The sequence below is a fragment of the Callithrix jacchus genome, chromosome 7 (assembly GCF_049354715.1).
Source record: "Callithrix jacchus isolate 240 chromosome 7, calJac240_pri, whole genome shotgun sequence".
NCBI classification, from domain to species: Eukaryota; Metazoa; Chordata; class Mammalia; order Primates; family Cebidae; genus Callithrix; species Callithrix jacchus.
Window position 1 is genome coordinate 35,475,552 of NC_133508.1, and position 17,574 is coordinate 35,493,125.

The window sequence follows — 17,574 nt, forward strand, 5'->3', positions numbered from 1 at the left end:
AGGGCTCAGGCCCCCCTACAGAAGGATGGTTTGGATAGCACTTCCCTAGACCTAGCAGGGATTCCAGCTGTACTCATCAGAACTTTAGAGGCTTTGAATTTAGATTTCAATTTTCAAGAGCAAAGAGATTTTATTTTTTTTCCATTAATTCAAGCGCATCTTTCTTTTCAAACCACATTTATTTTTAACATCCTAAGAAATGGTTTCCCAAGAAAATGAAAGAGAAATAAACCAGGAGAGATTCTGTAATTCACTGCTTTAAATTTCCCAAGTGTGTTGAGTCCATTCGAGTCACTGTTACTTATTTTTATATTATCACAATTCCCTGGGTATCTCAAGGGAGAGACAAAAAGGTGACAACTTTGCTTTCTGTTATGAGAAAGCGACAATTGATACAGTTGGCAAAAAAGTGCATCTTTATGATTCGGTTATATGAGGTTTTTCTGTTGGCAAACTAGATTTTTGATGGTATGATAAGATTTTAAAAAGTTACTACTGCCTGTCAGCAGAGAGTTGTTATTAGAATATTGTAGGTGATTTAAATGCTCTACTTGGGTTGAGAGACATTGATGCCTGGATCATTCCTGACCTGAAGCTGCCCACTTCTTTAGAAACCAAATATGAGAAGTAGACTAAGCAGGGCATTTTAAAAATCATTAAAAATTTAATAAGACTCATAATTTATTTAATTTTATTTTCAGTTAATCAAACAGTTTTAGATGTACAGAAAAATTGAGCAGATCGTATAAGGAATTCCCACACACTCTCCTGCACAGACTTTTCCTGTGAATAACATGTCCCGTTAGCATGGCACATTTGTAACAAATGAACCAGGATTGGACCACTGCTAATTAAGTGCACGGTTTATTCAGATTTCCTTAGTTTTTACCTAAGGCCCCTTTGGGTTTCAGAATTCCATCCAAGATAGGGGATTCCCACTTTACCTTCAGGCATCACATCTCCTTGGGCTCCTTTTGGCTGTGACAGTTACTCAGATTTGTTTGGGATGACCTTGACTGCTTTGAGTACTGGGCAGGCATATTGTAGGATGCCCCTGTATTGGGATCTGTTTGATGTTTATCTGATGATTAGGCTGGGATTAGGGATTTTTAAGAGGAAGAGCGCAGGGGTAAAGTGGCCATTTTCCTCACATCACATAGAAAGGACATATCAATTGTTGGTGCTGACCTTGATCACCTGGCTGACATAGCCTTTATCGGGTTTCTCTGCCTTACAGTGATTCTGCACTCTCTTTCTATATTGTATTCTTTGGAAGGAGGTTTCAAGGAAAGATCACTATTAAGAAGTGAAGGGTTATAGTCCCCCCATTTAGAGTGAAGTATCTACATGATTTATTTGGATTTTTTATGCATGTGAGATGTCCTTATTTCTCCATTTATTAATGTATTAGAGTACTTCTTTATATCAGTATGAGCTTATGGATGTTCGCCTTATACTTTGAGTTATAATTCAATAACAACTTTATTTTGTGTTCAGCTGGCTCCAGTTTTGGCCACGGGGAATTCTTTTCCACTGACTTCTGTCCCTTTGACATGCCCCCTCATTAGGGTGGGATTCCTTTTTTTTTAAGACATTTTTCCAAGTAACTTGGTTTCTTTTATTGGCGAATGATTTTAGAGTCCCAGATCTGGGAGCTCAGTTTACTTTTAAAGAAACTGAAATTCCACCGGGTAAAAACTCTTAACTTAGTCTGGTCTGCTCACGTGTTGTTCTGTTAAATGGAATATTCGTCTTAACTGGGATTAATTCATTCATATTATGACTTTTTGGAGGAATTTATCCTTAATTGCTCTTAAATTATTCAAGTATAAATTGTAATATTTGTTTGTGAATGACATGTTCTCGAACATGTTCAGAAAGTGGAAACAAGCTAGCTGGGTCGGTGACACTCTACACTTGGTCTAGTATTTGTTTCAAGGTTTGCTTCTATGTAAATAAAATACATTTTTTTAACCCTCTCCCACCCCCAACTCTGACTCCCCAGTCATGATATAAAATGAGAGGGAAACGCATGGATGAAGTTCTGAGACCTTTGTGTTAAAGAGCCAGAAAAATCTCCGGTATCATTTTTAACACACAACCCTATATTTTAGTAAAAAGTGACATTTTAGTGTGTTAGGTCACTGCTCAAGACCTAATAGAATTGCTTGATCATAACTCAATGTAAATATATGCACAGGATTTGAAGAAAATATACCAACATGTTAAGAGTGGTGATTGATTTCCTATGACCTACAACTGACTTTCAACATTTTCATTCTCAGTGCTTTGCAAATTTAAAGAAAATGAGAATAAATTGAAATGAAAATGGACAACACCCTTTTTCATTAAGAAGCTACGCAGAGGCATCCATGGGACTGTGTCCAGCCATCCTGCCAGCTTCCTCAGGGTTTGCTGTCCTGGGAGCTTTTATCTCACACTGCTCTTTATCCACCCTATAGAATTGCACAGGGCTGGAAAATCGCTTGCTCACTTCACCCTTCTCAGTATAATCTTGCACTTTGAAGGCGGAATTTCTCAAATACATTAGTGATAACTGGTAGAGTGTGTAACAGATGAAGCTTGTGTTTCATTCTGGAGTCCGTACCTTTTGCTGTCCCATATGCAAAACGGAAGGAGTTCATGCCAGAGACGGTCAACGATGCCTTTTGACCTTGCCCAAACTACTTCACCCCTGGGCCCTGTTTCCATATTTTGAAACATCAAAAGATTGAACCATGTAAGTCTGTGAAGTCATTTCCATACTGAAACATGATATAAAGGAAAACGTTTTTTGCATCATTTTAAAATTTCATAACAATCTACGAGATCGTTTTGGGTGATTTTTCCCCCCCTTTCACTTTGACATTGTTCCTACATTTTTGTTGAAATGTTTTTCACAATTAATTCTTCCCTCACCAAACACTATGTAAATTTTTCTTTGGTTGAAGGAAATAACACGTTTAATTTTATTTTTTACCTTATGTACTTGTTCATTTGTCCCTTATTAGGGGACAATTGAGGAGGCTTGTCTCCCTTAGACAGAAGTTTGTAGGGCAGTCATTTTTAAAGATTTTTGGTTCAAGAGTCATACTACTGCCACTGTAAGACTCAAGAGGATCAACTCATTAAGTATTTGGGAGTCAGAAAATATCAAGCTCTTAGTGAGTCGCTAGCCAGCAGATAAGCATTTTTGCTAAGCTATTACTTTATATCAACAACACTTATAGAAACTTATCATTCAGAAAGTACTAATAACAAAACTGACAGGAGCAAACTTAGAGATCATCTTATCCGACTTTCTCAAGTGAAAGAAGAAACAGAAGGTGAAGAGGTTGGGCAGCTGGTCCAAGATTCTAGAGCTGATTAGTGCTGGAAGTCCTGCAGTCTTGCTTACCTGAGTGGTCCAAATCCAACCATCAGTTTACAGCAGACACTAGAACACGGGTAGCATGGGGCAAGGGACACAGGATATGGTCATCACTAGATTTCTATTGCCTACAATACTGCTTAGCACGTTGTAAGGATTTGTTGGAGGATTAACACCGAACAATGATCCGTAGATCACTCTGAGAGTGTCCTGGGCTTGGCAAATGCACCTTTGTGATACAGCACTCAGTGTTCATCTCATTAGTCTTTGTTGAACACTTAAAATATGTCGAACATTGGGCTAGCTGCTAGGGCTATGAAAGTGAACAAAAGTGGATGTGGTCGCAGTCTTCAGGGAGCCTGCGGTCTCATTGGGGTGACAGAAATACACAGAATATTCTACCACATGTAGAATTGCATGTGTAATTAATTCTACCACAAAAATATGGGTAGAATTACACATGGAGCAAGTGCTGCAAAGGAGAACAGTCTTTGAGGACCCATCAGGGACCCATCACAGAAGGATCCGAGTGGTCAGGGAGGACAGGGAAGCTTCTCTGAGGAAGAGGTTATGTCCTGGACGTCAGGAAGGAGAAAGCATTGGCTGCATGAAAGACCGAGGTTCCCTCTAGTTCTACTTGCTTATGCTGAGAATGAAGATAATTGAAGGAATTCTCTTCAATTATGCTCTGATGAAAGCGCTGTTATGGCTATACATTGTCAGTTTAAAAAGTTTTAATCTAGTCTGATGGTTAAAGGCTCTCAAAAATAGAAAACCTCATGTGCTCTGGTCTTTAGGTAGGTTTCCTACTAAACTGTGGTTCTGCACTCCCTTTTCCTCTGTCAAAATTTTACTTAATAAAATATCACACACAGAAGTACCATCACTTGTGGTCTTCAACCATTAGAATGCATAATGATTGCCTGGGCTGGGCATGGTGGCCAGGCCTATAATCCCAGCACTTTGGGACGCTGACATGGGCAGATCACCTGAGGTCAGGAGTTTGAGACCAGCCTGGCCAACATGGAGAAACTCTGTCTCTACTTCAAATACAAAAATTAGCCGGTTATGGCACATGTATTCTTAGCTGCTTGGGAGGCTGAGGCAGGAGAATCACTTGAACCTGGGAGGCGGAGGTTGCAGTGAGCTCAGATCCTGCCACTGCACTCCAGCCTGGGGGACAGAGCGAAGACTCTGTCTCAACAACAAAAAAAATTGCCTGAAGAGGTTCTTTACAATTTGGCTGGCTGGGCCACACCCTCCTAATATTCTGGATAAGTTGATTTGGGGTGGGGCTCACTGATTTGTCATCTGACTCAGCTGTTGTGTCTCCCATGAATTTTTCCTGCTTTCCCATATTGATCTCTTCCAAATTCTCATAATAATTTGTTGATTTCTCTTCCATAGTCATTGCAGTGAACCTGAAATATCAGAAAGTGTGTATTTGTTTTTCTTTTAGTTTTCCAAATAATTGTCTTTGTATCCTGCGTTACACAGTTACAGCACATTAATAGTGTACTACCACAATAAATAAAGTTAATTTTGTAACAAGGGATAAAAAGAGTCCTTTTGGTGGTGGTAGAGCCCGTAGTATGGGGAAAAGTCAGACTGGATTCGAGCCTCAAGGTGCTGAAGTTCAAGTGCAGACAGTGGAGTTGAGAAAGGCAGGAAGGCTGGCCACAGAGCGTAAGAGGAGGGCGGAGAAAGTGAGGTGTCATGGCTTTCTCCTTATTTCTGCCTTGAGCCCGTGGCTGAATTATGGGGATATGTCTTTTTTGCAGTAGATGATGCCAGAGGATAATCAGGTCTAAAAGCTGGTGGGAGCCACACTGAAGAAAAAGATATTGAAGATCATGCAAATGATGGACTTGAGGTTTTCTTGAAAAACTACCTAGATTGACCTCAGTAATTTTAGAGTTGACCTTAAGGTATTTTGAAACATTTTATAGAGTTATGCACACTTTTTTTTTTGAGACAGAGTCTCACTTCTGTCACCCAGGCGGGAGTGCAGTGGCATGATCTTGGCTGACTGCAGCCTCTGCTTCCTGAGTTCAAGCAATTCTCCTGCCTCAGCCTCCTGAGTAGGTGGGATTACAAGTGTCCACCACCACACCTGGCTAATTTTTCATATTTTTAGTAGAGACGGTGTTTCGCCATGCTGGCCAGGCTGGTCTCGAACTCCTGACCTCAAGTGATCCTCGGCCTCCCAAAGTGCTGGGATTATAGGCATGAGCCACCGTGCCCGGCCTACACACACATTTTTGTACCTTCCCACCAGGCCACTGAGTGCAAGTACCACATGATAGACGGAGGAGGCAAGCAAGAGGGCATCCTGTCCACTTCCGAATTGAAGAAACTGAGCCAGGACATGACTTCCTTAAGAGCCCAGCCCTGGTGGGTGAGTGACAGAATTGGAAACAGAACCTTCTCAGCGTAGGATCTCTGCATTGCACCAGCTGCCTTTTAATTCCTTTGTTCCTTGTTGCTGAATAAATTTGAATTTTTAACATTAAGTATTTGGGTTGATTTCAGGTTTGCGGAAATCCTACTAAAAAAGAAAGAAGAATCCTTCTCACCTTATTTTTTTCCTGGACATCTTTAAGCCTCCCTGAGGAACCTGGAGGCTGATGAGAATCCTTCAATGCAAATCTTATCAGCTCTGTCTGGGGCCACAAGACTTGAACTTAAATTCAGCATTTTATCTCACGTTTCAGGTCTACACTCCAGAAGTGTGTTATGACACATCAGTATATGGCCTCTTGACAGGGACTGTGCAAAATATTCTCTAGCCATGAAAGATCCCAAGAAATATTCTATTTTGCTGATATTGTAGAAATACATCTACAGTACAGAATTTTAAAACATTGACCATATATTTGCTTTGTTTACATGGTAAAATTCTTTTGCTAAAAAAGTCGTGTTCCTGTAATCCCAGCACTTTGGGAGGCTGAGGTGGGTGGATCACGAGGTCAAGAGATTGAGACCATCCTGGTCAACATGGTGAAACCCCGTCTCTACTAAAAATACAAAAAATTAGCTGGGCATGGTGGTGCGCGCCTGTAGTCCCAGCTGCTCAGGAGGCTGAGGCAGGAGAATTGCCTGAACCCAGGAGGGGGAGGTTGCGGTGAGCCGAGATCTCACCATTGCACTCCAGCCTGGGTAACAAGAGCGAAACTCCGTCTAAAAAAAAAAAAAAAAAGTCACGCTTATCTTCCCCTTTGGCCCTATCTAAACTGGCAGAGTGGAGTGAAATAGAGCTATAACAGGCTGTCATCTAGGTAATTCCATGAAAAGTATATTTACTTTTCCAATAGTTGAAATATTTCATATTTACTAAAAATAAAAACCGTAAGTTAGAATTCCATTGTTTTCTTTAATGGCGTACGTTAAACCGAAGGAGTCAGTCCATTAATGATTATTTGAAAGTGGATTGATCCAGTTTGATTATTCACATACCAGAATTTTAAGAAATCACCCAAACAACGGTTAATTTTATCGTTTTCAGTTTACCTTAGGCAAAAGAAGCAGGCCCACTACAGATGTACTGATTTCATTTGAACGACATGGGTGTTCAAATGTTCCTGGGGGCTTCTCCCTCTGGGCCAAGGTCAGCTGGGGCGATACCCACACACTCTCCTGGGTTCCTGCATTCTACACTGGGCAGCTCTTATCTAGTGAGGGGAACTGAGGAGTACCGGGAGGGTCCCAGGCCCCAAATATCTTCCTGACTTCCTCTTTCTGGGATGCTTGTGTGATGCGTCTCTGGTGTCAATCTTTCCATAAAACCCAACAGATTGAAATCCTATCTCATACCCTTATCAGAAAAGAAGGGGGCAGAGTTCTATTAATTGTAGCATGAGAATTGGCGATTGATATGTGTGTCCCGTAGGTGGTACTAGGGTGCTGATAGGGTCATTGGGAAGCTGGTAATGTATGAAATGCACCTGGCCCCTCAGTTTTCCTAACGTTGGCCAGCTGAATCTACAACTCCATACTTCAGTTTGGGAATGCATGTTGGTCGGATATCCCGATCATAGAAAATATGCTTACTTTTCATGGAGGGAACATGTATAGGTTTATTACTGCAGGTCCCACATGAAGTTGTGGGATCCTGTGAATCCCATGGTGGTTCCAGTGTCAAAGACAAAGACTAGAATTTTGACTTTCTCAGCCATGACGCCAATTATACTTTATGTTTTAATCTCAGCAACTCCAGAGTACGTAATTTTATGTCATAGCCATAGAGACCACATATAGGTTTTCAATGTCAAAATTGGGCACATGATTGAATAGTTGGTCTCATAAGGGAACACAGTGTTTGAAATACTTTGTACAAGCATGTATTCAGGTGTGAACAACAGAAAACTCAACTCTAGAGACTTAAGAGTCAGGGAAATTTATCCTGTCTCATAGGAAGCCAGGAAGAAGAGCAGGCTCTGCAGAAGTTGGTTCTGTGACTCGACAGCACTACCTCAAGCTTTTCCCCGTCCTTTCTCTCTGCCACCCTCAACATTCTCAGACCTGCTTTTTCACAGTTGCAGTGTGGCCGGGGGGCAGCTCAAAGTGTCCTGTCATCATACAACTTTGCCCTAAGGGCAGAGGAGGGAAGGGAGCTCATCCCTTTTCATGTTCCACCTTTAAGAAAGAAAAAAGGGCCAGATATAGTGACTCATGCCTATAAAGTTAGCACTTTGGGAGGCTGAGGCAGAAGGATCACTTGAGGCCAGAAGTTCAAGACCAGCTAGGGCAACATAGTAAGACCCCATCTTTATAGAAATTTAAAAAAAAAATCCGGATGTGGTGACATGCATCTCTAGTCTCTGCTACTCAGGAAACAGGCAGGAGGACTGCTTGAGCCAGGAGTTTGAGGCTGCAGTGAGCTATGATCATGTAGTGCACTCCAGCCTGGGTGACAGAATGAGACTCTGTCTCTAAAAACAAAGAAAAAAAAAAAAAAGAAAGAGAGAGAGAAGAAAAAGTTGCCGGAACTGCAACTTTGGCCCTTTAGAGATCACTCCTTGGCTCACTGAAAGTCTGTCTTCCCTGAAGCACATGGCCATGCGGCACAGAGCTGAACTGGGACCCAGGAGCCAGAAGCAGGTGGAGGAATGTGTCTTCGGTGCTCAACTAACAGTTGTCTGTGCATACTCCCAATCCTGGTAGTCTTGAGAATTTCATGCACTGGGTAAGCTTTTCAGATAAGAGCATCACTTCCAAGAGCTTCCATTTTGATTAAAATAGGTCCTGCTGGGGACAGAATAAGGAGTCGGGTTGTCTCTCACCTCTCCAGGTCTTGCTTTCTGTTTGTATGAATTGGGAGGTTGAGTATATGACCTCTGACATGTCCCTCGGGACTCCCTGGCGCCGGCCTTCTTTTCAAATGATGTAGTTGACAATGAACTCTTCGGACAGGCAGCTCCTGCTGGCCAGTGTGTTGCTGGTTGGGTGTTTTCACCCCAGATGCCATTGGAGGTGACAGAGCACATGCTGCAGACCCACGTGTTCTGGGTCTTCCTTCTAAGCTGCGTGGGTTTCATGCTACGGCCTTCCTCAGTGAGTCTGGTGTCATTAGCATTGGAGAGTTGCTAATAATAGATGAGGTGCTTGAAAATATTACTATTTTTATTTATTACTTATTTATTTTTGACACTGGGTCTTGCTCTGTCATCCGGAGTGGAGTACAGTGGTGGGATCACAGCTAACTGCAGCCTCAGCCTTCTGGGCTCAAGCGATCCTCCCACCTATGCCTCCTGAGTAGCTGGGACCACAGGCATGTGCGTGTACACCCGGGTCATTATTTTATTTTTGTAGAGATGGGGTCTCACTACGTTGCCCAGGCTGGTCTCAAACGCTTGGCCTTAAGTGATTCTCCTGCCTCAGCCTCCCAAAGTGCTCAATTACAGGCTATTTTTAAAAAAATTATTCTTTTTGTAGAGACAAGCTCTTACTATGTTGCCCTGGCTGGTGTTAAACTCCTGGTCTCAGGCATCCTCCCACCTTGGCCTCTCAAAGTGTGGGAATTACAGATGTGAGCCATCTTACCGGGCCTGAAAGTCATACTGAGAGAAAAATTGGGGTAGAAAAAGGTGTGCTCGCTCAGGCTAATTGACTAGAAAGATGCAGTAACTCAGGAAAATTTGCATTTGTGTGGTTATAGAGCAAAGCAGTGAAAACTATGGCATAAATGTGAATGAAATAATAAGTGGGTTTGAAGCTTTATGTTGTATGATGGGTTGGATTCTAAAGGTTTAAATGAAATTAAGAAAGAAATATATAAAATTTTTAATCTCTCATCCTTTTTTTCTTAAAGGAAACTCAATCTAAATAACAAGTGGGGAAGAAAAAGAACTCAACTTTTTCAGTAAACAAAATACGCAATACGTGGTTATAGAATATCTATGACGGTTTGAATTTTTGCAGGGTAATGGTGCGCATTCCCAGACACGTTACTGAATCGTGATTATCTGGGATAGAGTCAGGTTTTTCTTGTGACCGCTTGCTTCATTCCATGATATCTGGGGTAAACATCTTAAACTGGATCCTTCACTTCCTAAGAATAATAATCACAGGGTTTTACATCCCCTTTTCATTTCTGATACTAACTCCATGTCTGTCCTTACAATGCAACTGCAGTTTGACTAGGACCATATCTCTACAAGAAAGTTTCTTGTCAAACGATTATTTGACAAACTTTGTTTACTGTTTGAGCATTTAGTAGAATACAGAAACAGCTAATGACCTGCCAAAAGGGCTACTTGACATTGTGCAGTTGTCAATATCTGTATCAAATAGATTGGATTACAACAATGGAATTGATTTTTAGCATAAATCAAGCCTAACACCTACCAGTCACTTATCAAAGGGGTGAATAACATTTGAAAGAAAGAGGAGCCTTGTCAGAGTTTTTGTGAATATGTGACTCTGTAATTTTCTACGTCTACTCATGAGACTATTGGCTTAAGTCTGGGGGAAAAATGCAACCACTTGGAACCACTAAATTCCAGGTAAGTGAGAAGCCAGGGCTGTGGTGCTGTCAGTAGCAGTCTCGCTGTCTGTCTGAAGCTGGTTGCAGCTGCTGACGTTTTCACCCCTGCCGGATTCCAGATGAAATGTCATGGACACTCAAATGCACTGGAGCTATCTCTTACATAGAAGCAGATGTAGCAGAAACCAAAACCAAGTCAAAGCTATCGCTCGTACACAATTCACAAACATTGCCTCTCTGTGTTGCCAAAATACTCTGTGTTTTGGTGATGTATTGCTGGGGACGGGGTTAAACATTCTATGATGTTTATTCCACGCTAACAGCTGGAAACTGCTAAAAAATTAGTAAGGGGTTTACATTACCTTTTTAGTTTCTTGTTCAATAAATAACTGGTTACTTTCCTATTAGGCAAAAATCTAGAACTGATTAAGATGCTATTATTAATGACTAAAAATATTGTGATCAATAAAAAGATGCTTTTAGTTTGAAAACGTCTTAACTTTTTCTAAGACTCTTTAGTTTACTAAAGCAGACAGTTGAAGAGTTAAAATTAAATTAAATTGGTCGGGTGCGGTGGTGGCTCACGCCTGTAATCCCAGCGCTTTGGGAGGCCAAGGCGGGTGGATCACGAGGTCAGGAGATCCAGACCATCCTCGTCAACATGGTGAAACCCCGTCTCTACTAAAAATATTAAAAATTAGCTGGGCATGGTGGCGTGTGCCTGTAATCCCAGCTACTCAGGAGGCTGAGGCAGGAGAATTGCCTGAACCCAGGAGGCGGAGGTTGTGGTGAACCGAGATCGCACCATTGCACTCCAGCCTGGGTGACAAGAGCGAAACTCCCTCTCAAAAAAAAAAAAAAAAAAAAAAAATTAAATTAAATTAAATTATTTAATTTAAATTAACAATTTAATTAACAATTAAATAATATCTTTGTCTCTATAAGACATTTTCCCGGCAATAATTGTTTCAGTACCAGAAATAATGAATTAAGAAAATTAAACTACTATTTTTAGAGCCTGTTACGAGTCAGTCACTTTCAAATGCATCCTGTGGGTTATGTAGTATTATGTTAATTTTCTTAAACGGGGAAGGTTGGGCACAACGTGGTTAAATTCTTTGCCCAGGCTTTGACTATTAACATGTCCCAGAGTTTGCACTCACACTTGCCTGGCTGTGAAGCCTGAGTCTTCGGACATGCCATTCAGACAGGGCATGAGAAATATCTCCGTCACCAACACTCTGAAAGAAAGTCAGCTATTTAAGTCCAACATAAGCTACTGTGTATTACTTTTCTTCCAGGAATCTCAAATTACAGATGGACAATCTGGTGTGATTGTTACTATCTCATGCTTATTAGACAGAGTCACACAGTCTTGGGGCCAGTGGAGAGAGGAACAGTGCAGCACTAAAGGACGTTACCAAAGCGCTTTAGTGACATTCTTAGAAGCATGTTGAAAGGAAGATTATGCGGCCTCCCCCGCTTCCCAGAAGCAAAGGTACAATTTCTAGGTCTAACAATCACCCCTTTCAGACTTTTCCGAAGCTGTGATCTCTCCCAAAATATTAAAAATTATATACTATAGTGAGAAATAGTTTAAGCTTTCACGATGGACTGTGAAAGTTTCTTTTCAAAGCATGACAGGATCTGACAGAGAAATGCCCAGCTGTCTAAGTTCAGCACATGTGAAAATCCAGGAAAGTAACAAAGACAAAATGTGTGCCATGTGTAGATTAAACCACAAACAAAAGCAAGCTATAGGAAGGTTGATGAGAGACGTGCAAGGCAGTCTCCTCTGCGTTTGTACGAAGCGGGGGCGCTGTAAATAAACTCAGTCATCTGAAACTTCTATTTCTTCATCTTTGAAAATGTTAATGATCAGTTCTAGCCATTACTGTGTGTTTGTGTGTGTATGTGTGTGTATGTACCCATGTGTAAGTGTATATTGTGTGTAGGTGTGTTTTCTGTATGTGTGCATTGAATAATCAAATGATTAATTGTTAATTATTCACTAAGTAAGAAAAACTACCGGCAAAACACAACCTATTCCAACTTTTATAAAATATGAACTAGAAATATGCGATATCATTACAGACTACATTAAAAATTACACGTTTTTGCTGTATAAGACATATTGGAACAGGTCGGGTGCAGTGGTTCATGCCTGTAATCCCAGCACTTTGGGAGGCCGAGGCGGGCGGATCACAAGGTCAGGAGATCGAGACCATCCTGACCAACATGGTGAAACCCGGTCTCTACTAAAAATACAAAAAATTAGCTGGGCACGGTGGCGCGTGCCTGTAATCCCAGCTACTCAGGAGGCCGAGGCAGGAGAATTGCCTGAACCCAGGAGGCAGAGGTTGCGGTGAGCCGAGATCACGCCATTGCACTCCAGCCTGGGTAACAAGAGCAAAACTCTGTCTCAAAAAAAAAAAAAAAAAAGACATATTGGAACAAAATTTTCCTAGATTTAAAGAAGTAGTGAAGGTGATTGTTGGTGATGAAATAATTAGAGGCAATAAATATATTAACGTATTATAGCTCTAATACACAAGTTAACAAAATAACATTTTGACATTATGTAGAAGTTAAAACTCTTCAAGTGGCTTTGCTATATAGCAGGTGCTCAAGAAATATTAAATTCAAATTTAATTTTTGAGTGGTTAGTTAGTATTAGACAGTAGGTAAGAAATGTTTACGTCCAGGATCGCTTAATAATTTCAGTATATGTTTTGTTCCGGCTTTACAGGTAAGAGAGTGGAAAACTAAACTCTAAGTCATGTTTCTTGCTTTGATTGCTAGGAATCTCGGGAACTGATTAAAACCCAACTGGTATCATCGTTACACGTTTTGTATATTGTTAATTTTGGTCATCTTTTCTTACATTTTCCTGGTTCGTGTTCCTTTTTTAAACTGTTGTATGTCTCTCTATAAATCATCTCAATTTCTTGTTTTCTCTTTTGTTTGATTTTGTTGTAAAAAGAGAAAAATTAATTTGATGATTAAATGACATGTAATGGTAATATTCACCTGCTGCGTTTTGCTATTTTTTTTTTTTTTTTGAGACAGAGTTTCGCTCTTGTCACCCAGGCTGGAGTGCAACGGCATGATCTCGGCTCACTGCAACCTCCGCCTCCTGGGTTCAGGCAATTCTCCTATCTCAGCTTCCTGAGTAGCTGGGATTACAGGCACGAGTCACCATGCCCAGCTAATTTTTTGTATTTTTAGTAGAGACGGGGTTTCACCATGTTGACCAGGATGGTCTTGATCTCCTAACCTCGTGATCCACCCGCCTCGTCCTCCCAAAGTGCTGGGATTACAGGCGTGAGCCACTGCACCTAGCATTTTGCTAATTTTTGACAGTCGAGGCTGGAGCTCAGGTTACCTGACTTCACTCCTCCAGGGCTAGGTTCTCAATGATCATAAAAATGTCAAATGAAATTACTCCTTGTAAAAACTGCAGCTCCACCCTCAAATAATCAATGAAGTGGTTGGTGAGAGAGAGAAGATGAAGATTTACAACAGAAAACAAACATACTGATGGACCAGGAAGCCATTCGGGCAGCATCCAGGAGCAGAGGAGCCGGTCCCAAGTTTGCTTCCTTTCTTCCCTTCTCTGGTCAATCCTTTGAAGTCTGCTGCCTTGAAGTTAGAGACCAGACCTCAGTGAAACCCAGTGAAAGAGGAGGAAGCAAGTCTGGCCACGCAAGGCCCAAATCAGAGGGAGTTTCTTTCAAACAGGGTGATTTGGTTAACAAGAAGTGCTTTTCTAGACATCAAAAGACAGACACAAATGGAAACAAACGCCAAATGGACCTAATCAACGCTAATTGAGCATATTTTGTCAACACACTGTCATGAGACCTTCTTCTGTAGACACTGGCGACGTCAGGCAGCAATGCGGACTTAGCCAGTGCGGCTGTAAACTCACAGCGTGTGAAGTGTGACGCAGTGAGCTGGTTCCTGGAACCACACAGGGGATTCAGAGCTGTCATTTGCTGTGGCCTCTCCGTCATTTGTACCTATGTGTTTATGCAACATCTATCAGATGAAATTATTTTCAGTGTATTGACATTCTCCAGAAAAAAAAGAGAGAAATGACTTTAAAAAGTGTCTTCCACACAGGTGTTTATTAAGTGTTTGTTGAGCATATACATATGCAAATGAATGAAATATGGCAAAGTAAATTGAAACGGTGCTCAATGCAAGAATGTTGTACAGTTTTTGTTCAAGAGAGAGGATCCCAATTTGGTGAGAAGCACAACTGCTTCTTTTAATGCTGGAGTGCTGGGTCACAGAGTTTTAGGGATACAGAAACTTAGAAAGCTATGGCCTTGGATGCTATTTTTGCTGGAGAGAACCAAGATGATATGGGGCAAATGATAACACCTAGACAACATAGACCGATCTATGTCTTTAATAGATTAGCAAGTAAGCTTGAGCTCTGCATTCAAGCATAGGCAAAACAATGACTTATTAGATCATCAGCGGAAACTCCCGAGCAGCAGCACACGGTAAGGGTTGAGCTGTGTTTCTTGAAAAGCTACAGAAAGTCAGAGGAAGGAATATGTGAGTCATGAAATCACAGGTAGCGTTTAAATGGCATCGGAGAGGCAAAAGAGGAGAGGGGGTTATGAGAAAAACATTTTAGGGTCTTGGCTGGAGTAAAACTAAAGAGAAGGTCTGTGGGGAAATCATACAAACTAAATTACAGAGGAAGTAGGAAAAAGCCAAATTGTTGGAGCGCAAGATTTCATACGTTTTGTTGCAATGCCGTTGACAATTTGAGGTTACAGGCAGAGGGAAAAAAGATGGTTCATAGCGCCACAGCCATTTCTTCAACCATATTTTAGTAACACGAAACTGAGAATTAAAGGAATAAAGAAGGCCTGCGTTCCTGATTTAGCCTCAGATTAGAAACCATTTTTTATCCATTTTGACAATTTTTCTTAAACAGCATAAATTGGGTGTGTTAAAGCATCATTCTTTTGGCCACCTCTCCTTGACAGAAGAGCCCAGAAACTGGGGGTATCGGAGGAGGGCTAGAGAGGTTGGCAAGACTGGAAACCTGCTGAGGAGAAGCCAGAGAATGGATTTAAACGTTTCTGTAACCCATCATCAGCGTCCACGAGTTTCTCTTCGCTTCCCGCATTCTTTTCTTCTTTGGCTCCTGTGTTCACTCATCAGATACTTATTCTGTTTTGACTATGGGAACCCATTGCTCTGGTGTCTATAAAGGACATAACATTGAGTAAAGGAAGAACTCCCAAGGGGGCTAGGAGCTGTGGGACAATTGAGATATATTCGTTTATTCTCCTGAATTCCAGTGGTTTATCGAGTGGAATGTAGAGGCATTGTTTTGTAGCTTTGCAAACATAGCGATCCCTCATTTGGGCAAATTAAATGTATTCGGGGTAAAAATGTGAAGGGATTTGCATCCTTGTAGGGCCAGAAAATCCAGAAGTGGCTTCCTTCTAAATTCCCACTAGACTGCCCTTCCCCCGGTAAAGACAGGGGCCACGCACCACCCACTCCCTCTTTTGTTGTCCTGGTTGTTGATTTTAGAAGCAAGAGTAATGAGGACTTTGAAGGTTTATCATAGTGGGCAACAGGAACTACTCAATTTCATCTGTTGTCCTTTCCCTTCATTTTAAAATTACAATTCTTTCACTTCAAATAGGCTTTTGATCTTTTTTCTAACTAGTCTTTGCAGAGCTATAGTCGGGATAATTTGTGTCTAGTGTACAGCCTACTGATACAAATGTCAGGTGTACACACACCCACTTACAGGGTTAGCCTCATTTATCATTACCGGATTTTCATGTCTAGCCTAGGGCTGGGTTGTAAGAGAGACAGAGTCCTTCCACGTTTTCTTCTCCTTGCCAAAAATTTCCCTGCATTGTGTTGAGTCTTTGATTTTTTTTTCTCAAATCTTGCTTGACTTTATTTGTGAGTCGCCTTCTTTTTGTATTTTTCTTTCCATTTTGTTGTGAAAGACGTTTTAGAAAGTATTCTTTCTTTACTTAGGATTTGCAAATGATTCAAGGCAGCATTCTTCCGGTGACTGGAGTGCAGTTTTTCCCTTGCATTTCATGAAAACACTTTATCTTCAAAAGAAAAAACCTAACCACCTTTGTATTTACTAGAAAACTGCAGACAAACCATCATGACCATTAAGTAAGTAAAGATGGTGCAGAAAGCTTCTGGTCCATGCAAGGAAACAGACTCATGGGGACATCTAGCAGCTCGCTCTGGACCCCCGAGCCCGCTGAGCAGAGTGGACTCCATGACCTCCCTCCCAGGATGCTGCTGTGTTGTGCTGCTATCTTCTGTTTTACACACCTTCTGCAAGACCCTCCCTCTTCCTCTGCTCCAGCAGTGCTGGGTCTGCTGCTCCTGCCTGGCTACTGCAGAGATAGGAGAAAGAAGTACCTCCTGGATGCCGTTGTGTTCTGGGAGGCTAAGCGGCTCCCTCTGGCTTTTCCTTATCCCATGGAGATGTTTTTAAAAAATTGCATCTTACGCACCGTGGTCTGTACTTTCCTCTTCTGTGGTGCCATCTTAGTGACAACAGGGAATGATGTCCAGACTTCCCTCCCTGGGGCCTCTCTATGTGTCTTGCCTGCTGTGTACTCCCCTGCTCAGACATTATTAGACTGATACATATTTGGGGAATGGAAGAGGGAAGAATTCTAGAACTCACTGAGGAGGCACGCGTGGACACGCTTTCCCTGAGACTTACTGGCCTTGGGTAAACTGCAAATCACAGCAAATATTGGGATTTTTCCAGAACTGTGTTATGCTTTGCATGTGTGTTTCCCCAGCAGCACCGGCTTTCCTGACTTTATTTTTCTGTCTTGACTGTATCTTCACTCATCAAGTTGCGACCTCTCAGTCACCCAGACTCGCCCTTGCTGATGTAAGACTTTTCTCTCTTTCTCACCGTGGGGAACAGCATTGCTCGGCTCCATCCGTCCCGTTTCATGCCTTTCCAGCTTAGTTTTGAATTCCTTACTGATTATTTCTGTAATTAAATGATTTAGATGATTTTAGGGATAGAGAGGATATAATGTCCATAGAAAGAGATCTTACTGAGCTTGTGTTTAAGAACAAAACTAAATGTTAGTAACAATTATTTAGCTTTCCTGGCTTGTTCACAAAGTATCTTTATGAAAATACTTATTTATATGGCAACCAAATTATGCATATGGCATAAGCT